The 23,287-nt window shown below is 43.7% G+C and overlaps 1 protein-coding gene across 4 annotated transcripts in view; it reads left to right on the forward strand.

Moving 5' to 3' along the window:
* The first annotated feature begins 14,821 nt into the window (after positions 1-14,821).
* PDS5B (PDS5 cohesin associated factor B) overlaps positions 14,822-23,287 on the forward strand; it is a 136,326-nt gene continuing 127,860 nt past the window's right edge. For all 4 annotated transcript variants that reach the window (XR_009818494.1, XM_061993678.1, XM_061993696.1 and 1 more), the window contains exon 1: positions 14,822-14,921. The gene's annotated coding sequence lies outside the window, so the exon portion shown is untranslated. The remainder of the gene's footprint in view (positions 14,922-23,287) is intronic.

Below are 23,287 nucleotides of genomic sequence, written 5' to 3' on the forward strand. Positions count from 1 at the left end.
TCGCTTTATGAGTTTCTATGTCCTCATCTGTCTTCTGGGATAGTGTTTAAGCGCCCATATTTTGATGTGGAATGAAAACAGACACCATGTGAATATCTGCTGCATGACAGTCTCTCTAATGATGGAGGATACTGCTCTGTGACTGTCTCACACAGGAATAGCCTTCCCCACTAATCCTTAGTAGACTTTTTCTGACAATGTTTGGGACAGTGAAGTTACATGTGAAAACATCTCCATCTGTATTTTCAGCAAGCATGGGGCAAGTATTTGCTGAGAATGTGCAATCTATTTGATAGTCCTCAAAGCCAACTGGTACAGGTTTGTTGTAGTTTTGTAAAGAACTAGTTTTAAGTGTCGAACCTGTGCTAGCATCTGTGATTCACCAAGCTCGTGCTTGCAACACTAAATTATAATTTCAGTTAACCTGACAAACATTCAGAACATTCAACCAACTCAAAGCCTTAGGCTTCACCTATACAATAAGTTTCCAAACAGAAAAAGAAGGCGTATGTGGCAGAACTTACAGACGGAGGATACGGACTGGCTTTGTTTGCGTGACCACCTCTTTCTGGGTACGGAAGTGACAGAGTAGGCAGGCGAGCGTTCCTCAAGCGGAGCCAGGCCCCACCTCAGGGCCGCGGGAAGCCAGTGCTGCTCCCGCAGCGGGCTGGCGCTAGTGGAGACGCCCCTGGGGGCCGGAGGCGACCGTGCGGCTGCGGGGGCCGCCAGCCCCAGCTCTCGGGAGCTGCCGGCCGCCACCTACGCCTATAATGTTAGGGAACCTCCGCGTCACACATAGTTCTCTCAGTCTGGTGTCACTGTCCCAAGGCCTCACTGTCCCACAGCCTCAGCAGCCGGCACCCCCTCTCTGTCCCTTTCCCCGCCCCACCGCCACAGCCTGAACACTCGGCCACGGTTCCCCTTTGCCAGACGTCGGTGGCGGCGGTGAGAAGAGCGTTCCCGGCCCAGCCACAACCACATGCAGGCAAGGAGACCAACCTCAAGGCAGAGGCGCGCGCCTGCCCGTCCTCTGCCGCCTCGGCGAGCAGCGTACTCCCAGCACGCGGGGGAGGGGACCCCGGCACCCCCTCGCCCTCAAAATGGCGCCACCTCCCCCCCCACCCCCGCAACCCACAGCTCTTACGGGACTTGTAGTTGCGCCGGGTCGGACGGTGGCCTACAACTCCCAGCATTCCCCCGTTGGGGAGGCGGAGCGGAGGAGTGAAGCGGGCTCTGAGCGCGGGAACGCGGTGCGCGGGCAGGAGGCGGTACGGATAGGTCCCGGGCGGGGCAGGTTCCCGGTTCTCGCAGAAGTGATTTAAAGCAACGTGGGAGCGGGTTTTTGCGTCATTTTAAACTCTTTCGGGGCCTGTATTTTCAGCCCGTAGGGAGGTGGTGCGTTTGTGAGGGCAGAGGCAGTCTCCGCAGTTTCCCAGCTTGGGGACCTGCTGGCTCTACGGCAATAAAACCAGTTTCTCGAACTCATTATTGAAACATCTGATGCATGGTTCTGGGTGGAAGAGAAATATTTTTGCACGGTTACGAAGTTCTGATGAGGATTGTTTTATATGTAAAATCTGTCCCATTTTCCTAGACATGTATTATGCTTACATGGATTTGCAACTTTTCCCTGCGGTGTATGTAAGAGTGTCTTTTTTTCTATGATGTGACTACGCTATTATTAATTTTTTTCCTGAATCTTGTGGTATTATGTAGAACAAACCACAATTTTCCAAAGAAACAGTCTTGCAATGGTAATTTATGCCCAATTTTCATTAGTGCATACAGCAGCTCTTGCTGTGCCCAATACAAAAACTTGCAACATTCATGCTTTCAGATAAATTGTGAATATTTTTTAGTTGCTATAGCTTATGTACCCTCTGAAATCAGTTAATTTGTTATAAATGTTGAAACAGTGAACGTTAAAATCCATGTCAGGTATCTTCCAGTGACCCTGCAGTCTCCTTTAATGTGCCATACAATAGCTTTGTTGAAAGGTATGGATGTGTCTTTGGCAGCATTTGAATATAGATCAGAAGGGAACTTCTGATCACAAGTGACTTTCCTGATTCTTCCCATTTACTAAGCTTTGTTAAGATTGGTGCTCTTCTAGTTTAAAAATGACTGAAATATATATTGTATGAATGCCACCGTTGTAGCATCAAGTATTTTTCCATATTGATTTGCACTTGACGGTGCTAACCAGGTTGGGAAATCTGTGTGCAACTGCTTTGAAGGCATAAGGGTGGCATAACCTTGTCACTCCATTCTAGACTGGAAAAACAATGTGTGACTTCTCTTAGGAGAGAGGACCAGCCTTATTGTTAGACAAGGGCTTGCTGTGGCTTTGAGGCCTGCATTTTGTACCATATTTTGGAATTCACAGTCAAAGAGACAAATTCTAAAGCTATTTTGAAGTAAAGAAAAATTCAGAAGGAATATCTGAATTGGTAATTTCTGATGTAAGGCTTTTTTTTTTTTTTTTTTGGAGGGAAAGCAGGAAATGTCATGAAGAATTGACTTTTGCTACCAAGAAAAATGTAGAGATGCAAGATATGCAAAGGAGAATGTTATTGCAGGTTGGTATAGTTCTAACATAAGTATTTTTCGAAATACAAAGAGCTACACTGCTTTATTCATCTACCTTTTCTTTCATGAGGTTATCTAAAGATAATAAGACTAGTCCCTAATTTTAATCTTAAAAATACTTTGCAACCAGGATTCTTCGCTTTTTTTTTTTTTTGAGAATTCTTTTCTAATAGTAATATTATTGACTACTTAATCCTAAGGAAAAAAGTATTTTATATCTGAAATAATAATTATGTGCTTCTCTACACAAGGTAAATAATGAAAAGCCCTAGTTAACTATTTAGAGAGAATAAGAATATGCTGCACATTGACATTTGAAGGTAGTGTCTCGATATCAGAGCTCTCTGGTGCTTCACTGTTATGTATCTAATAATTGTCTTCAATATATTTAACCTAGAGAATTCTCCCAATACTTGTATCTAATGAAATAAGCCACATGTTACAACAGACAATACCCTAATGTCATTTTTTCAGTTTCATTGAGGGTAATAAAAACATACTTTCCCTGATGATATTACTACAGCTGCTACAGATCCCACATGGGAAGATGAGACAAAGCCATGAGAAACAGAATCCTCAGGCTGCACTAGATGATGTAAGAAGAGGTAGAATAGAGTGGGTTGGAAGGGACCTTTAGAGATCATCTAGTCCAACCCCCTGCAGAAGCAGGTTCACTTGAGATTGACTTTTGCAATTATGTGTTAATATGGAATGATAGCTCCATCATTTTGGTCTCGTGCCTTGATCTTGTTATCAGACTCGACATAGCAGAGTGCTCCTTCTTCTTCTCATAACGCTGTCCTTCTAATAACACTTTAATAAGACACACATTGAGTTCAAGAGGTCTAGTTACATACTTATATTTAATCATGACTCTTTTTAAAGGGTAATCACCTTGGGTCTTAGTTTGTCTTGCCACTCTGTACTTCACTAAATCTTGTTAGAGAAAGTGAAGCTTCAAGATGATTTAGGAAATAGAGGGAATACCCTTGCATGGTTCTTTGAATCTAAATCAAGCTATACTTAGGAAAAAATTCTGGTGACTATACACAGAACTGGTTTACTTTACTGGTTTATTTATATGGAAAAGAGATATACTGATATGTAAATGTCAGATCAATGTTACGGTGACAAAAACTCATAACAGTTTTTTTAAAATTTTCAATGTTAAGCTTAAGAATTAAGAATTCTATGTGATAGTTTTGATAGAGTTCTATCTTTTTAACAAAAAATATCCCTACTGGCTATTGGAGACAGAAATATTTTTTGATGCAAGTAACAGGTTCTAGTAGTGATATTTAGGACATGGAGAGTCAAGTATTTCTTTTGGTTATGGTGTAAGTAGGTGGCACTTTTTTTTAATATTGTTAATTTATTCCCTTCCAGTATAGGGTAAAACTTTTTGAAGATAAAAATGGTGGGGAGAAAATAAACGGAACATCTTATCAGTTTATTTTGAAGGTTCTTGAGATCTTTGATGTAGTGGTTTTTGGCTGAAATCTGCATGATGGGTAGATGATTTTTTTTTTTGGTCAGTGAAGTGCCTGCTCTGTAAGTCAGATCTCAAGCGCTATAGCAAAACAGAACTAAACAATGATAAGATTTAACCTTTGTTGTAAGGCAAAGTGCTTTAGAAAATATAGCAACTGCTGGCTTACAGAAAAACTGAGCTTATAGGTTATGAAATGATAGGGGAAAACAGACCAGGAAAACATGATTCTGAGCAGTGTGTTTCAAAGTAGAGCATGGGGAATTTTTGCGGAGAGACACTCAAGGTGAAGGTCCAGGCTCTGCTTAGTCTGCAAGAATAAGAATATCTAAATAGCAGCTCAGATTTACATAAAAATAAAGCAGACTGGGTATAATGCCTTCAGTAGGCTTAAATTCAATGGGGCATTAAAATAAGTAGCTTTAAATAGAGGGCAGGCCATGGAATAGTAAAAGGAAAAAGTGTGAGGAGAAGAAAAAGAACTTTGGGTGGAGCAACTGAAAAATACCCTGCATTTTCCACAGCAGAATATGTTAAAGTATTGAATGCTTAATACATTAATGACTGTTTAAATGAGATGGTGATGAGATACTACAGAAGCTTAGTTATGGCAATGTTAACAACCCTACTGTTTTGTAGATTACTTGTTCCTTTAAGCTGTGTAGTTGTACGTGAAATTACTTTTATTTCAATACTTGATGTTTAACAACTGAGATGCTCACCTTTCAGATACAATTTACGGTAAACATTTCTGAAGTATTTTTCCCATTTTGTCATACTAACAGCATTAATATTTAGGTTTTGCACTTTCCCTCTCCCACCTCCTATCCTACATCTCAATTAAGGGTGGAAAGCATTTAAATCAATTAAAGGTAACTCAGAGGAGAAACTAATTTAATTCACTGATGAACTGAGCTAATCATGAGGGCAAGAAAGACTGCTGGTACAGTGTACTAATTCTTTACTGTTGTACCTGTCAGCAAGGCATTAAGGGAAGAACTTTTTTTTTTCCTGACTAGTGTGGCTTTTTAAATGCTGACTGCCATATGTTATGTTAGTGTTAAGTTTTAGACATATGCTGATCAAATAGCTGGAGTAGTCAGGGGTTAGCAAGAAGATTCCATTAAATTTATCAAAAACACAGCTGTTAGGCCACACGAGAATTAAAAAAAAACAGAGCTGACCAACAATAAACTGGTATTAGAAGCCTTAATGGCTTGTGTGTGAATACTCTCTAACTTATTCCTATCAGATAGCAAGATGATAAGATTTTTTTAGCTAAAGCATAAAAGATGCACTGATTGGTGGTGCAATAAAGCACTGTCACTTCCTGACTGCAGTAAAGAGGCAGATTCTGTTTCAGAACACTAACAGTCTAAATGATGTTTTTGGCCCCTGTGGCTCTGTAGCATGAAACATGGAGTGATAGAATCATAGAATGGTAGGGATTGGAAGGGACATTTAGAGATCATCTAGTCCAACTCCCCTGCTCAAGCAGGTCCACCTAGATCAGGTCGCATACGAACACGTCCAGGTGGGTCTTGAAGACCTCCAAGGAAGGAGACTCCACAACCCCTCTGGGCAGCCTGTGCCAGGACTTTCTCACCCTCACAGTAAAATAGTTTTCTCTTATGTTTAAATGGAACCTGTTCTGTTCCAGCTTCATCCAATTACCTTTTGTCCTCTTGCTGGCTACTATAGAAAAAAGGGATGTCCCAACCTCCTGATACACACCATTTATATATTTGTAAATATTAATAAGATCCCTCCTCAGTCTCCTCCCGACTAAACAGCCCCAGTTCCTGCAGCCTTTCCCTGTATGAAAGGTGTTCCAGTCCCCTGATCATCTTGGTGGCCCTGCGCTGGACTCTTTCTGGAAGTTCTCTGTCCCTCTTGAGCTGAGGAGCCCAGAACTGGACACAGGACTCCAGATGAGGCCTCACCAGGGTAGAGTAGAGCGGGAGGAGAACTTTCCTTGACCTGCTGCCCACACTCTTCTTGATGGGTCCCAGGATGCCTTTGGCCTTCTTGGCCACAGGGCACATTGCTTGGCTCATGTTCAGTTTATTATCCATAAGGACTCCCAGGTCTCTCTCTGCAGAGCTGCTCTCCAGCAGGCCAACCCCCAGTCTGTACTGATGCATGGGGTTGTGCCTTCCTAGATGCAGGACTCTGCACTTGTCCTTGTTGAACCTCGTGAGGTTCCTCTCTGCCCAACTCTCAAGCTGGTCGAGATCCCACTGAATGGCAGCACGGCCTTCTGGGGAATCAGCCAGTGCTCCCAGTTTGGTGTCATCAGAGAACTTGCTGAGAGTACACTCTGTCCCCTCATCCAGGTTGTTGATGAAGATGTTGAACAAGACTGGCCCCAGAACCGATCCCTGTGGAACTCCACTGGCCACAGGCCTCCAACTCGACTCTGTGCCATTGATCACCACCCTCTGGGCTCTGTCATTCAGCCAGCTCTTGATCCACCTCACTGTCCACTCATCCAAGCCACACTGCTTGAGCTTTCTGATAACGATGTTGTGGGAGACAGTGTCAAAAGCCTTGCTGAAGGTAGATGACATCTGCTGCTCTCCCCTCATCTAGGCAGCTGGTTATGCACTCCTAGAAAGCTATCAGGTTGGTCAAACAGGATTTCCCCTTGGTGAAGCCATGTTGACTCCCCCTGATAACCATCTTATCCTTCAGTGATAACATTCAGGATGAGTTGTTCCATCATCTTTCCAGGGATGGAGGTGAGACTGACTGGCCTGTAGTTTCCTGGGTCATTCTTCTTGCCCTTTTTGAAGAGTGGCGTGACATTGGCCTTTCTCCAGTCCACAGGCACTTCACCTGTCCTCCATGATTGTTCAAAAATGATGGAGAGAGGCTTAGCAATCACATCAGCCAGCTCTCTCAGCACTCTAGGATGCATCCCATCAGGACCCATTGACTTATGAGCTTTAAGTTTGGCCAACAAGTCTTTAACCTCTCCTCTTCCTCCCAGGGCAACTCCTCTGCTGTCCTGGCCATCCTGTTATCCTTGCTGGACTGGGCTTCCCAAGGGTCAGCCTTGGCCATAAAGACTGAAGCAAAGAAGGCATTCAGTACTTCGGCCTGCCCTGCATCCTCAGACACCAGGGCACCCTCAGTGTTTAGCAGCGGGCCCACATTCCCCCGGCCATCCTTCTGCTGCTGATGTACTTGAAAAATGCCTTATTACTGTCCTTAACATCCCTGGCTAAATTTAATTCTAGAAGGGCTGTAGCCTTCCTAGCTGTACCCCTGCATGCCCTGGCAATGTTCCTATACTCTTCCCAAGAAGCCAGGCCCTGTTTCCACCTCACATAGATGTCTGCTTTCTGCCTGAGTTGTCCCAGCAGGTCCTTGCTCATCCATAATATTTTATTATTCTCTTCCCACACACATCTCCAAAGGCGCTTACCACTTTAGGATCCTATCTGAGAAAGAGAGTTCAGAGAGAAAGATACTTCTGCAGCTGACTTGTGATGGTACGTTTTGGAAGGGAGTAGTAGTTTTTATTTTAATAGACTGACTGACTTTAGTAAGGCATTTAATCATACTAGTATTCCACTGTAGCTGTTATATATTAGGTGGAGAAAGCTGATGAGTGAGTGGTGTAAAAAGCTTCCTGCAGTCCTCATCCTGAAAAGTAACACAGTGTTATCTCTAGTAATTTTTTTTTTAATGAAATATCATAGAGTACTTAAAGATTCTTGTCTTTTTATTGGAAAACAACCAAGAGACAGATACAAGTAGGTATTTTTGGTAGAGTTAGACTTGTTAGTACTAAGATTAAAGCCATGCTTGTTAGCCTTTAGAATTAATATTGCTCATGTATGAAAGCTAGTAGCTTCTGAGTGTCAATTATTCATCTGTTTGATTTTTGTTTACATGGAGACAGTGTTGGAAACAGCACTCGCAGAGACAGCAAGAGTCTAAAAATTCCAGTCATCTTAAGTCAATGTTTCCATGTGGCTTCCTTGCAAATTACTTAAGAGACATATGAGATACTAAAATTAGTTGCAAAGTTAACTCATGTTTGTAATAATGTCAGCCATTTAGCTGAAGAGCCAACACTAAAAAATGACAATTTTCTTCTTTCTCTGACACAAAACACTACACCTGCAAGTGGCAGGCAATAACTCTCCCTCCTACATGGCAAAAACATTTTAGCTGGGAAGGGATCAATGTATAAATATGTATTTCACCTGATTTTTTTTCTCTAGTAAAATATCTTTAATAGAATTGTTGGAGAATTATAAAGGAAACAGACAAAGGAGTGTGGGCAGCAGGTCAAGGGAGGTTCTTCTCCCTTTCTACTCTGCCCTAGTGAGGCCTCATCTGGAGTCCTGTGTCCAGTTCTGGGCTCCTCAGCTCAAGAGGGACAGAGAACTTCCAGAAAGAGTCCAGCGCAGGGCCACCAAGATGATCAGGGGACTGGAACACCTTTCATACAGGGAAAGGCTGCAGGAACTGGGGCTGTTTAGTCGGGAGGAGACTGAGGAGGGATCTTATTAATATTTACAAATATATAAATGGTGTGTATCAGGAGGTTGGGACATCCCTTTTTTCTATAGTAGCCAGCAAGAGGACAAAAGGTAATTGGATGAAGCTGGAACAGAACAGGTTCCATTTAAACATAAGAGAAAACTATTTTACTGTGAGGGTGAGAAAGTCCTGGCACAGGCTGCCCAGAGGGGTTGTGAAGTCTCCTTCCTTGGAGGTCTTCAAGACCCACCTGGGTGTGTTCATATGTGACCTGATCTAGGTGAACCTGCTTGAGCAGGGGAGTTGGACTAGATGATCTCTAAAGGTTCCTTCCAACCCCTACCATTCTGTGATTCTATGAAAAGGGAAAAGAGAATTTACCTAGGGTGGAAACAAAAGCATCCTTTTCACAAACCTACTACATTAGAAAGAGAATTTAAATAAACATGGTTAAAAAAAAGAAAAATGTACCCTTATATTTCTTAAATTTTTTCAATTTTTACTTTTCTGTGCTGCCTTGATTTTGCCCAAAGTTTTTATAAATGGAAACAAAAGCTACTTTAGGATTCAGTTAAGTGGTTTTAATTTCTCTTGGATAACTCGTGATGTTAGAAATGTAACTTTTTTGTTAGTTTGCATTCAAATAAAAACATCAGTTGGCTTTCAGTCAAATTCTTTGTTATTTTTGCTGGCCCTTCATCAGACTCAGGTGATGACTGTATGGAGGGGTTTGCTCAACTGTTGCTATTACAGTCACATAATGTTAATCGTTAGATAGGGAAGTTGATAGAACAATTAATAATTTACCAATAGCAAAAGCAGGTCTTCTTGGTTCTCTGCTGTGTAGTCCCTTCCTTCTTCCTTGTGTTAGTTCACCCTCTTGTTGAGCTGACTGACCTTGCTAGCCAGGAGACAGTCTTGTAAAAAAACACCATAAAAATTTTACACCTTCCATTCTATTCCTTCCCTTATTCTGCCTCAGACAATAGGATTTTGTCAGACAATATTTCTCTGTAGTGAATCATTAGGGAATTCCGAGGTCTACAGCACTGAGTCATTCTAGGACCCAGCTTCCTTCCAACTATTCTGCATTGCACAGTGGGTTGCTAGAATGGTTTGAAAGTCTGTGTCACTTCTCAACTCTCAGCTCTCTTCCTGAGAGCTCCCTGTCTGTTCAGTCCTGTGAGGTGTATCTTAGAGCTTCTCTTTAAATAAAGATATGACTGGTAAAGTTAGAATGTTTGTCTATTCTGTTTTAAAGTATCCTTAAAGTTGATATGTCTTCATATACTTCTCTGGTTTAAGTCCGTGAGTGAAAAAAACAGAGGGGCTTAAAGGCAAAACATAGAGAGATTCATACATATGAATGCCTGAGTTACTATAATGAGCAAGAAAGCACAGTAAAAATGTTTAGTGAATCTTCTAGTGGTAATGTTACCTTGACAGTTGTTACTACTACTGTTCACATGGAAAGACCAATACTATAAAAGAGTAAGATTACTGAACCCACAGATAAACATAATATCTTGGCAAAGCACCAGTATGGTTTCTGTGAAGGGAGATACTAACACCATCACAAACTTCCAGCAGGTTTGTGAGGCAGGAAGTATGTGCACAAAGAAAAAACAGAGAACATATTTGTATTTTCACATGACATTTGTGCAGGTTCCTTACTAAAAGCTGTTAAACAAAGTTACTGTGGAACCAGAGGAAATGTCCTGTTCTGAGTTGGAAATGTGGTTGAAGGGTGGAAGCAGAAGTACAGTTTAATGGTTACTTTCCAGGTGGAGAAAAGTCAGCAATGCTGTCCTCCAGAAATATTTGGTTTACTGATGATGTTTTGCACAAGTCTTTGATTTTCATCAATGACCCAGAAAAGGAGGTGCACACTGAATACTTGGATGGCGTTAAATTGTGTTGGATAGTCAAATGCTGTCCTGGTGGAAAGAGCTCCAGAAAGTCTCACAAAAGTGAAAAGGTAAAAAGATGTAAAAAGATGGCAGATAGGCTTCAAAGTAGATCAGTGTAGGGTAAAGCATACAATTACTCATCAATACTGGAAGTTTAAATTCATGATGTCCTAAAGACACTGTTGTTAGCTCTCTGAAACCTTTGGCTCAACCTGCAGCAGCAACCAAAAAAAACCCACCACAAACCACTAAACAACGGAGATGTAAGGCATCATCAGGAAGAGTATTGAGAGCAATACAGAGAGTGGTTTGCTCTGTGGGAAATCTCAGTGTACTCCTGTCTTGAGTACAGTGTGCAGTTCTGGTCTGCAAGGCCACAACGAATTTAAAGAAGGAATCAAGGAAGATAAGTAAAATAATCCAAGGGAGAGATGGGCAGTCTTACAAGGTAGGGACTAAAAGAGTTTAGATTCTGGTTGTGAGAAGACAAGGCTCAGCAGCACATGGTCAGATTTTACAACTGAAGGAGGCTCTGTTGAAGGTGAATGCAGAAATAAGAGTTCTTGACCAATGGGTAGTGGGCTTCTATAATCTGCTGCCTAAGTAGACTACAAAAGACACAGTGTCAGCAGGTTCAATACTGGACAATGGGTCCATAAATGGATTCTGAAGGGGGTAGGTAAGTGTGTGCCATACATATAAAAACTAGACATGGAGTATCCCTCTTAAAACTGCTGAGGGTTCTGAGAGTGTATTATGAGCAGGTCAGCTTGACTTCCTAAATAGTATCTGCTTTGCTGTTATTCTTGTTTTATACAGAAGAATACTGCTACCTCAAATTTTGAATGTAAGTTCCCTGTATTTGGTGAAATTGCAGGGACTTGCAAACTGGAAATGTACGGTATGGGTCTGACTCTGGGAATACTATGCTGCTGCTGATGGTGCCACTATTTGGTTATGAAATACAGGGCTAGATGGACTATTGGTCTGACTCGGAAGGACGTTCTCATGGTTGAGAAGATTCTGTGTACTTCTAAGGTACAAAGCGGCTCTTGTCACTGTAGTCTGCTGTTGCAACACAATTTTTTTACAGACAAAAAGCTGTGAGAGTACTGCTGAGTAGAATGTTCTTTGACTGGTGTGTTCATCATTGCTTGAACACTGGGATGTGAACAGCATCTTCAGCATGCATTCTGTCTTTCAAGTTCTGTAGCATCGACTTTATGCCATACTTTAAGAAAAATATTTATTTAGTGCAAATATTTTTAATCTTTCTGAAGTATATAATTTCGCTAAGTAACTTAAACTTATCCTTACTTTTGCCTACACTTTCAGAAGGTGGCAAATCTAGTGAAAATGAGTCAGCTTACAGTCATAAGGTGAGATGTGATTTAAGCCTTAAGTACTGTGTTAAGTTTTGAGCCTCTCACTGGGGCTGGAGCGTGTCTAAAGAAGAGCAATGATACTGGTGAAGGGTCTGGAGAACAAGTTTTAAGAACTTATGGAACTGGGGTTGTATAGCCTGGAGGAAAGGAGGCTGAGATGTGATAACTCTACAACTACCTGAAAGGAGGTTGTGGCAAGGTAAATGTTGGTCACTTCTTCCAAGTAAGAAACAAATGGACAAGAAGAAATGACCTCAAGTTGCAGCAGGGGAGGTTTAGTTTGGGTATTAAGGAAAAAAATCCTTCACTGAAAGGGTTTTCAAGCCTTGGAACAGGCTGCTCAGGGAAGTTACTTAGTCACTGCCCTTGGAAGTATTTAAAAGATGTGTAGATATGGTGCTTAGGGATATGATCTAGCGATGGATGTGGCAGTGCTCAGTTAATGGTGGGACTCGATGATTTTAAAGCTCCTTTTCAACCTCAATGATTCTATGCTTCTGTGACATTTTTGGTGGTAAGAGACCAGGTCTGCCCTCATGAACATGTCCAGAGCTTGTACAAGCTTGTACAGCACAGGTATTCTCTTGTAGGACTGCCTCGAAAAGGGACTGGGTACTTGTTACTCCCTCCCGTAGGTAGAATATCGGTCTTTAACACCTTCCAGGTTATTTTTTTTGCAGAAAATCCATTGCGGCACGTCTGGCTAAGCCACCGAACGAGCGCGTGAGGAGCGGCTCCACGCTGCCTCCTGCTGCCCGCGGCGCAGAGCCTGCCTCCGCCTCGGCCTCGCGACGCCTCATCACGGCGCGGCCGCCCGACGGCCGCCAGCAACGGGTCTCTTCCCACCTCCAACGGCGCGAACGGGCGGCGGACTAGCGGCTGTGCCGGTGAGGAGCTGCGGCTGCGAGCGGCCCCGGGCGGCGCGAGGAGCGGTGTCGGACGGGCTCCCTCCTGAGGGCCGCGCGCGTTACTGCGGCGGGGCGCCGGCAGCCGAGCGCCCGTCACGTACCGCGGCGCCTGCAGCCGCCACCGCTCTGCGGGGATCCGCGTCTCGGCCGTGGCGTAACCGAGCGCGGGTGGGAAAAGGCACGAGGGGAGAATTACTTCCTAAATGTCGAATTCTGACATTTTAGAGAGTCTCAGGGCGGGCACGTGACTGATGGGAGGCCTCGGGACAGCACCCTGTGCCGCTTCTCGAAGCGTTCAGCGCCCCGGGCGTCCCGACTGGTGCCCTCCATCAATAAAACGGCGCAAAACATTTGCCTACGAAGTATGTCAGCACACTAGTGACTGTCACAGTTATGCACGTGGTTTTGCAATTTTGATAGCTATGCGAATGTTTAACTTTTTGTGTTGATTACACGTGCAAGTATATACACATACACACGTGCAAGTGCTCCATAGGAAAAAGATGCATTCATTAACCTAAGATTTTATATCTTGGTAAGTGCAGGTAGATGGCAATGGGGGGTTAAGGGGAAATTGTTAAACCTGCATCAAAAAAGTATATCCTTGACTGCAAGTGCAGGATCCTTCCCAATAGGAAGTAATATAAAATTGTCAGACAATTTATAAGAGATACAAGTATTTGTATCTCTTCTGCGCGGGCAGTAGTACTTTTGTTTTCAGGAAGAGTGGGACAAACCTAATTCACCCAAATATGTAAACATGTGAAGTTTTGGGTCCTGAAAACTGCTGTGGGTTTTTTTTGAGGTTTGGTTTTTTTTTTGGTTTGTTTTTTTCGGAATAGTCCCGTCACTTTATCCTGGTAGGACCGATGTAGCCTTCGTGAAAAGATAAGGATGTTTAACTTCGTTTAAAACTGGAATGGCAGGCTGGTTACAATGTGCTAGCAAGTTCAGAAAGGGTGAGGGAACTTAAAGATTCAAAACACTAGTTGCAATGTCTTGGCTGACATATTCTTTATGTTTCTCATACTAGACAAAGCCCTGGTATAATTTCAGCCGATGTAATGAGTATGACTTATGTTTTAAAAATAATACTCTAAACGCTTCCATTTTCTTCTTATGTGTCATTCATAAACGTAGCATTTTATCTGTAGCAGTGAGAATAAATTGCATCATTTTTTCTGTTTGCGTTTTCCTGTTCAGGCGCCCTTGAAACTCTTGCACTCACTGAAGCAAAACCAAAGGGTCTGATGAGCGATTTCTGCTACTTTTGCTGCTCTTTTTCCGCAGCTATGCAACTTTATTTCCTATCGTTTCACAGCGATCCTTTTGTAATTCGTGTTATTTGGAGGACTTTTTTCGCTAATTTACGTGGCGCACACCAGCAGATAATTAACCGTAGTTCATCTGACATCTGGCAGCCCGCTCCTCTCTCGATCCGGGCCGTTTGCTTCATCCCCCATTCACGGTTCGGTACGTGCCGCAGTTTACGCGGCCGCGACGGCTGAGGTGAGGTGTGCTCTGCTAGCTTGGAAATCGCGCGGTCGCCTTTCTAGACCTAGTTCCTCGCGTTTGGCAGGGATCCGCACGGTGCTGTGCGGCTACCGACGGCCTTCCGGGGGAGGCACGCTCATTCGCAGCCTTCCCAGGGTGGAGAACGAAGAGCTGGACTGGGCCCCGGGGCGCGACTACGCGTGGGGAAGGGTCGTGACTTTTAACACCACCAAACCTCGTCCCCCCGCTCTCTTCATCGCCTGGTAGCGGTGCTCTGCGGCTCACGCCGACGACCGCGCGCAGGGCAGGGCTCGGGGGTCCGGGGCGACGCGGGCTGCCGTGGCGGGGAGCGCGGGCCCTGTAACTGGCGGCTCCGGCCGGTGCCCGTCCGCGGCTGCCGCGCGGGCCGGCAGGGGGCGCTGCTGCCCCACTCTGGCCCCGCTCGCTTCCCTCGGCGGTTCCATTGGAGCAGCCGGAGACAAGTTGGCGCCATTTTGAAGCCGACAGGGGGACCGGGGCGAGCTGCGGAAGGGGAGGGGGTTAGAGGCGATTGGCTGCGGCTACGGCGGCAGCTCCTCTCCGAGCTCGGAGCAGCGGCAGCGCGGAGCGGACCCGCCTGGGACCAGCGAGAAGAGGCGGTTGCGGCGGGGTAAGGAGCTCGGCACCTCGGCCGCGGTTACCCCCACCCCGTCCCCGCTCCATTTTTCCTTTTCTGTGGCGGGGGCGCGGGGCGCGCGCTCGGACCGAGCTCCATGGCCAGCGCGCGAGAAGGGGGAGCGGGGGAGGGGGTGAGACCTTCCCTCGGCCCGTGGCAGAGCCCCCCCTTTCCCATCCCCCTCGACCCTTCGCGGGGCTGCTCCCCTCCCCCCTTTTCCTTGGTCGGCGTTACAAATTAAATTTGCCGCCCCCCCCTTTCCACCCCCTTCCCCCCCCCCCCCGCCCCGGGCGCGGCGGGGCCCCGCGAGGGGGTGACCTTGGCTGGGGTGCGCGCTGCCCCTCGCCCGACGCGGGAGCCTGGAGGTCACCCCCAGCCCCCACTTCCCACCCCCCCAGGTGGCCCGGCGGGCGGTGTCGCGCGCTCAGCGCCGGTGGCTCCTCGCGGCGTGGGGGTTGGGGGGGGCAGGGAGGCTGCTTGCCCGCTTGCCCGTTGTGGCGAGTGCTCGCGGCTCTCTCGGGTGTCCCCTCCGTGCCCCTTGCAGCCGGCCTAGTCCACCGCTCCGGCTGCACCGGGGCTCCCGCCACCGCACGCGGTTGCCCGGGCTTGGTGAGGGGACCCTCCCCTCCCCGCCCGGTTCTGTCTCTCCTCTCCGCACTTAGCAGTGATCCTTAGCCAGGAGGAGGTGGCGGCCGCCGAGGACCGCGGTTTGGTGGGTCTCTACTTATGCGAGCCCGTTTCTTTTATGCTCGCTCTTTTCTTTTTTTTTTTTTTCTTTTTTCTTTTCTTTTCTTTCTTTTTTTTTTTTTCTTCTCTTTCCCTCCCACTTCGCATCAGGCTCTGTTAGAAAGCGCTCGGGAAGGAAGGGGCACTGGTTGCCGCCGACTGGAAGATGAAAAACTATGCATTTTACATCCCAATTGCCAGATGGAAAACAGTTAATTTATAGGTTATGCATTGTTTACATTGAGAGTCTCTGGTCAGGAATCTAGGTCTGTAACTTCATCCCACTGCAAATAAATCACTATCAGTTCTTCAGAACAAATCAACAATTAATGATGATGAACAATCCTGGAAAATAAAACTGCAGCAGACCAGTTCCTACAGAGCTGGATGTTGTCGTGCTAGCGTTATTCTGACTTTTATACTTGCTTCCTGCGCGGTTGCTTGCTGAGAGCTGTGATTATTTTTTTAGGCGTTCTTTTTTCCCATGTAACACAACTGGTGAAGTATTCTCGTGGTGGTCTTTCTTTTGTACTTGCCGGGTAGGTGCTTTGGCTGTAAGTGATTTCTCTTTGCTGGGGACGCAATAGAAGGACCGTTGAAAATTTGAGCGGCTTTATAGTTGAAAATGAGTATCAAGTCACATTTTGGGAAGGAGATGAGATGACGCGCATTCCTTCAGGTTTTCCCCTTCACAACTAGTGGAATGGTTCTGTTTCAGTTGATGGAAATTCTGCTTGGTATGTCTTGCATGCAATATATATGTGCTTTAAATATTATATGTACTTCCATGAAGTAGAAACTCAGGATGATGTTGAACAGCTGAATGTATGCTTTGCTTAGATTACTCTAAAAGAAAACAGAGTATCAGACAATCAGGTAAGATAGTTGAATTGAGGTGTATGTATCATGTTCTTCATCAGCTTTTGAAAGCATGCACTGCTGGAGGAAGTAGTATAATACTTTAGGACTTGCATGACATCTTGTGTCTGTGTTTGAAGCAAGGTTGTACTTTTTTCCTGTGAGGTGGGAGTGTGTGTCTTGTGATTATCTGTGTGGTGTTTTTTTCCTTTTTTTAAAATACAATTCTTACATGGTAGTATTTGCCTATGTGTCCCTTACATTCCCTTTCCTAGTTACTGTACAAGCTGTACAAACCGGAGTTCACTGTTTGATGAAACAACTAAATAAATCAAATTAAAATGGAAAATCAAATGTGTATAACACTTGTACGCTGTGGTTTTTGTCTGACATATAAATATTGGGTTTAGACTGTATGTAGCAAGCTTACATGTGGACTTAAATTGAGCAAGTCAGCTCAGTCATTATTAAGCTGTAATTAAAAATATAAAACCCAACAGTCATTACTAGCATTTGGAAAATCATAGTAATGAAATACGGACATGACCTCAGGCATTATCCATTTTTGGCTCTAGAACAGGAGGCTCTGTTACGTCCTGTAGATCAAAAGAGATGCATTTTGTTTTGGGGTACATTGCTCTTTATTAGGCTCTCAGGTTATACTTTCTTCCCCCTTGTCTTGCCTTTGTCTCTGCAGTTGCAGTTTGTCTTCATACAGAACAGTTAGAGATTGTATGGATATAGGTAAGAGTCTTTTAGTTAGGGATTTTCATTTAAATATTTTTTTGAGTGAATTTTTTCTTTAAGCTTGGTTTTGGAAGAGATGATAAAGGCTACTTGTTGCACAAGAGTTTTCATGGGAGCAATGAATAAGAATATGTGAAGCTGAACAGTAAAAGCATGCAAAGTAGGAAATGGAGGAAAGAATGATACTGCAACTCATTTTTCCTTACCAGTTTCATTCTAATAGCCCTTTCCCTTAATGTTACTTAGCCTAAATACCTACCTTCCTCTTTCCTGACATCATCTCCTTTGACCCTCTGTAGACAAGTTCCTTTTATATTAGAACCAAAAAGTAGTTCTGGTGTGTGGTACTGGCAAGTGGTGAGGTAGTGTATCATACTCCTTTAGAACTGTAGAACTTTAGAAACTTCTAAAGTCAAAGCATTTTTACTTTTAGCACAAAATGTCAGTGTGAAATAATCTTTGGAAAGACAGAGTATTGGAGGCTTTCAATGAGGTTGGAAAATAACTGATATGGGAAAACTGAGGATATTTTATAGAGAAGAATATGTTAGTATGTTGGTTTTTGGTGAAAAGTTTTGTTGATTTACCAGATTGGCAGATCCTCTGGGCAATTTGAACAGCATTGACAGATTCTGGAAGGAATCACATAGACTTTGAAAGAATTGCAAAATGTATTTTTTTAAAAAAAACCCTAAAAATCTCTCCCTGTCCTCTGAAGTAAAACATATAAAAGTTAAGATTATGCATGTATGTAATTGATATACGTATTGCTCTTCTTTTGGTGGCATCTACAGTTGGATGTAGTCTTATAGGAAATGTGGTTTTTTTGTGTGATTGTTTTGATTTTGGTTGTTTTTTTTTTTTTTTAGTTTCAATAGTTAAATATCTCAGAGGTGCAATATGCAAATGAAAAGAAACTTCATTATTTTATAAGTTAGTAGTTTATTTCAGAAACTCTTGGAGCATTTTTGATTTCTCAATAAAAATGCTATTAATTTGAATACTTACTGTAAAACATCTAACTTGAAGCAGTTCCGTGAAATACAACTTATATTTTAACTTAATTTTTAAGAAGCGAAATATTAAGGCCTCTGCCTTTTTTAAAGGATTATTACTCTCTATCTCTGCATATACTGCTTCTCAGGCTTTTCAAAAGTGTGAGGAGGTTCTTGATGTAGTTTCTAAGGATTAAGACCTTGGTTACTCTGTCCCCATCACTGGAATACTACACTTTCACTTAAAATCCCAAGCACTGCAAAAATATTCTGCTTGTTTTATACTGCTTGATTTTGAACTGTGTTATTTCATCTCATGACAGCTTTAGTGTTAATACACTTCAAGAAATACTTGTTTTCCAAAAAAAGTGCCATACCTCATTTGTAACAGATGGACGTGTTTGTAGTAATTATGTTGTGTTCGTCACCATTTATATGGTAGTACTGTAACCAGGGATCAGGACCCCATCTGGGGTTTTGTAATTTAGACCCGGTTCTTTAAAAATCAATGCCAGACAATGCTAACCCTATGTACTTTTTCTTTGGCTTAATTAGAAAGCTTGGTGGATATTTCTCCTGCTCAGATGAGATGCTTCACTTACAGACTTTTTAATGGAAAAAAAAGACATGAAGTTAGCAGTCAGAGTGTTATTGTCTTAATTGCTTCCATTTATTTACCTAAGCCACATTTTGTAGCTCTTCTTAAACAGAATGAGATTCATCTAAAGCATAATTGTTAACCACTTAGAAAGTAACTGTTGAGTGAGGTTTTCCACCTTGTGTGTAAGTACGGCAATTGGTTGTCTACAAGTTCTTTCAAACCATCCTCTGCTTCTCACTAAGACATCCCCAGCATATGTGCATTGTAGCTGAATTCAACATCAACAGTCAGGATTCTGAAAGTCTTAGAAAGGAGGGGAAAAGAAAAAAAACACATTTCAAAAAAAATCCCAACAAAACCAACCCAGTTATCCATACTAGATGCAGACATATTGCTTTGAGGAAGTCTTTAAAACATTACAACTTGCTGTATGTAATCTTTGAGCCACCTTGAGTTTGTTCAACTTCTATTGGTACTGCTTTGATACTTGGATATAGGTTTTCAGGGAAGGCAATCAGATTTCTGGGTAGTCTTTGGCACTACATTTGTTAAGTTTCTGTTCTTACGAAAAAGAACAGATGAGTTGTCATTTATGAAAAATGAGCAGAAGATACTCAATGGAAACTATTATCTTTAGGGCTTTTTTTCTGTTTGCCTAGTTAAAATCTGAAGAAATTTTCATTGGGAAAAGGTACAGAGGTGTTAAATGGTTTACCATTAAGTGTGGCAATTATTTTGGTGTTTGATAGCTCAGTATAGAGCATTGTGTGTAGTTCACACCTATATATAGAAAACAAAGTGTATGAAAGATACTGTAGCTTTTTACAACAGTAGTTTGTGAAATTTTTTGTGTGGGATGATGTCTGTGCACGCTGTGTGCCACTGAGAGCTTTTCCAGGGTCTAAGGCAGACAAATTGTGAACACCTTAATTCCTGCTGTATAGTTAGGTTTACATTGGGATTTCTTCCTCTGAGAATATGAACTACTCAGAATAAGGCTGTAACATTTTGCCTTCCTGTTTTGCTTTTTTTTTTTTTTTTTTTTTAATTAAAGAATGAATAACTCCAATGATAAACAGAGGATTTGTGAGGGAGTTTTCTAGAGAGATAGCAAGGAGGAGATGCATTTCCCTTCCATTTACCCGGCTTAGATTATACAGTCTGTAATTCTTGGAAGCATTTCTGTAACTGCGGGAATTAAGAACAGAGATTCTCATGCGTGCACAATTTTTGGACAGAAATATTCTTTGCTCATTTTTAATGGCTGATATATCTGTGCTTTGAGAACTCAAAACACTTTTAAAGTCTTCAAGTTATAAACATTGCCTGTAGTAATCTGTCCATCAGTGTTATATATGAGCACATTTAGAGTAACTTTTTATTTCTTAATGGATCATTGCCCCCTTAATCTTCTGTATTATAGACAAAAATACCTTAAAACAATATTCAAATTGCAATTCCTCTTTAAAACTCAAAACAATTTTAATTCTGTCCTAAGTACATGTTACGGTAGTCTTTCATTATAATTTATATATACATGTGTTTTAACTGGCTGTATTTAGGAATTAGAGTTGCATGTCAAAGTTGGCTGACATATTTCAGAAAAAGCTGGAAAATGTGAAAGAAATTGTCAAGGAACTGTGGGAAGAGAAAGCATATCTAGTGATTTAAGTGATTGACTGTCAATTCGGAATACTGAAATTCTTTCTGTCAGTTTCTTGTTTTCCTAGATAAGTCTGTTTAAACCAAACTTCCCACAAGAGCTTATTAGTAGTGTACAGATTTCCTGGGAGACAAGACTCTAGACCCCAGCGTCTGTATGGCTCAACAGAAGCTTTTGTTTCAGACATAGAATCACAGAATCATAGCATGGTACAGGTTGGAAGGGACCTTTTAGAGATCATCTTGTCCAACCCCCCTGCAGAAGCAGGTTCACCTAGATCAGGTCGCATAGGAACATGTCCAGGTGGGTCTTGAAGACCTCCAAGGAAGGAGACTCCACAACCCCTCTGGGCAGCCTGTGCCAGGGCTCCATCACCCTCACAGTGAAATAGTTTTTTCTTACATTTAAGTGGAACTTTTTGTGTTCCAGCTTCATCCCATTACCCCTTGTCCTGTTGCTAGCTACTATAGAAAAAAGGGATGCCCCAACCTCCTGACACCCATCCTTTAAATATTTATAAATGTTAAAAAGATCTCCCCTCAATCTCCTTTTCTCCAGACTAAACAGCCCCAGTTCCTGCAGCCTTTCCTCATAAGGAAGATGATCCATTCCCCTGATCATCTTGGTGGCCCTGCGCTGGATTCTCTCCAGCACTTCCCTGTCCTTCTTGAGCTGAGGAGCCCAGAACTGGACACAGGACTCCATATGTGGCCTCATCAGGGCAGAGTAGAGGGGGAGAAGAACCTCCCTTGACCTGCTGGCCACACTCTTCTTGATGCATCCCAGGATGGCATTGGCCTTCTTGGCCATGAGAGCACATTGCTGGCTCGTATTTAGCTTATCAATCAGGATTCCCAGGTCTCTCTCTGCAGAGCTGCTCTCCAGCAGGTTGATTCCCTGCCTGTACTGGTGCATGGGGTTGTTCCTTCCCAGATGCAGGACTCTGCACTTGTCCTTGTTGAACCTTATGAGGTTCCTCTCTGCCCAACTCTCAAGCCAGTCGAGATCCCGCTGAATGGCAGCACGGCCTTCTGGGGAATCAACCAATCCTCCCAGTTTGGTGTCATCAGCCAACTTGCTGAGGGTACACTCTGTCCCCTCATCCAGGTTGTTGAAGATGTTGAACAAGAGTGGCCCCAGAACCGTTCCCTGTGGAACTCCACTGGCCACAGGCCTCCAACTCGACTCTGTGCCATTGACACCACCCTCTGGGCTCTGTCATTCAGCCAGCTCTCGATCCACCTCACTGTCCACTCATCCAAGCCACACTGCTTGAGCTTTCTGATGAGGATGTTACGGGAGACAGTGTCAAAAGCCTTGCTGAAGTGAAGGTAGATGACATCCGCTGCTGTCCCCTCATCTAGCCAGCCGGTTATGCACTCATAGAAGGCTATCAGGTTGGTCAAACAGGATTTCCCCTTGGTGAAGCCATGTTGACTCCCCCTGATAACCATCTTATCCTTCATATGTTCAGTGATAACATTCAAGATGAGTTGTTCCATCACCTTTCCAGGGATGGAGGTGAGGCTGACCGGCCTGTAGTTTCCTGGGTCATCCTTCCTGCCCTTTTTGAAGACTGGCATGACATTGGCCTTTCTCCAGTCCTCAGGCACCTCACCTGTCCTCCATGATTGTTCAAAAATGATGGAGAGAGGCTTAGCAATCACATCAGCCAGCTCCCTCAGCACTCTAGGATGCATCCCATCAGGACCCATTGACTTATGAGCTTGAAGTTTGGCCAACAAGCCTTTAACCTCTTCCTCTTCCACCCAGGGTAAGTCCTCTGCTGTCCTGGCCTTCCAGTTATCCTTACTGAGCTGGGCTTTCTGAGGGTCAGCCTTAGCCATAAAGACTGAAGCAAAGAAGGCATTCAGTACTTCGGCCTGCTCTGCATCCTCAGACACCAGGGCACCCTCAGCGTTTAGCAGCGGGCCCACATTCCCCCGGCCATCCTTCTGCTGCTGATGTACTTGAAAAATGGCTTATTACTGTCCTTAACATCCCTGGCTAAATTTAATTCTGGAAGGGCTGTAGCCTTCCTAGCTGTACCCCTGCATGCCCTGGCAATGTTCCTATACTCTTCCCAAGAAGCCAGGCCCTGTTTCCACCTCACATAGACGTCTACTTTCTGCCTGAGTTGTCCCAGTAGATCCTTTCTCATCCGTGGAGGCCTCCTACCTCCTTTTCCTCCTTTCTTGCACATTAGAATACACTGATCCTGGGTTTGGAGGAAGTGATCCTTGAAGACTGACCAATTCTAATTGGCACTTCTGTCTTCTAGAATCATATCCCATGAGATCCGTCCAAGTAGATCTTTGAAGAGGCCAAAGTAAGCTTGCCTGAAATCCAGGGTCACAGTCCTGCTTTGTGTCCTGCCTCTTCCACACAGGATCTTGAACTCTACCATCTGATGGTCACTGCAGCCGAGATTGCCTCCAACCTTCACATCCCCAACCAGGCCCTCCTTATTTGTCAGTACCAGGTCCAACAGCACACCCCTCCTTGTTGGTTCCTTAATCATCTGCGACAGGAATTTGTTGTCAGCAATCTGTAGGAACCTCCTGGACTGCGTGTGCTTGGCTGTGTGGCTATCCCAGCAAATATCAGGGTGGTTGAAGTCCCCCATGAGGACCAGGGACGTAATGCTGGATAACATAGCATGCTTTAAAAGTTGTGCCCTAAATTTCTCTGTGTAGGCGAAACTGGTGGACAGTTAATAAATTTCCATCAGTAACTTTCAGTTACATACCTATAAAATGGGAAGAATACA

The sequence above is a fragment of the Colius striatus genome, chromosome 1, assembly GCF_028858725.1.
Source record: "Colius striatus isolate bColStr4 chromosome 1, bColStr4.1.hap1, whole genome shotgun sequence".
NCBI lineage: Eukaryota > Metazoa > Chordata > Aves > Coliiformes > Coliidae > Colius > Colius striatus.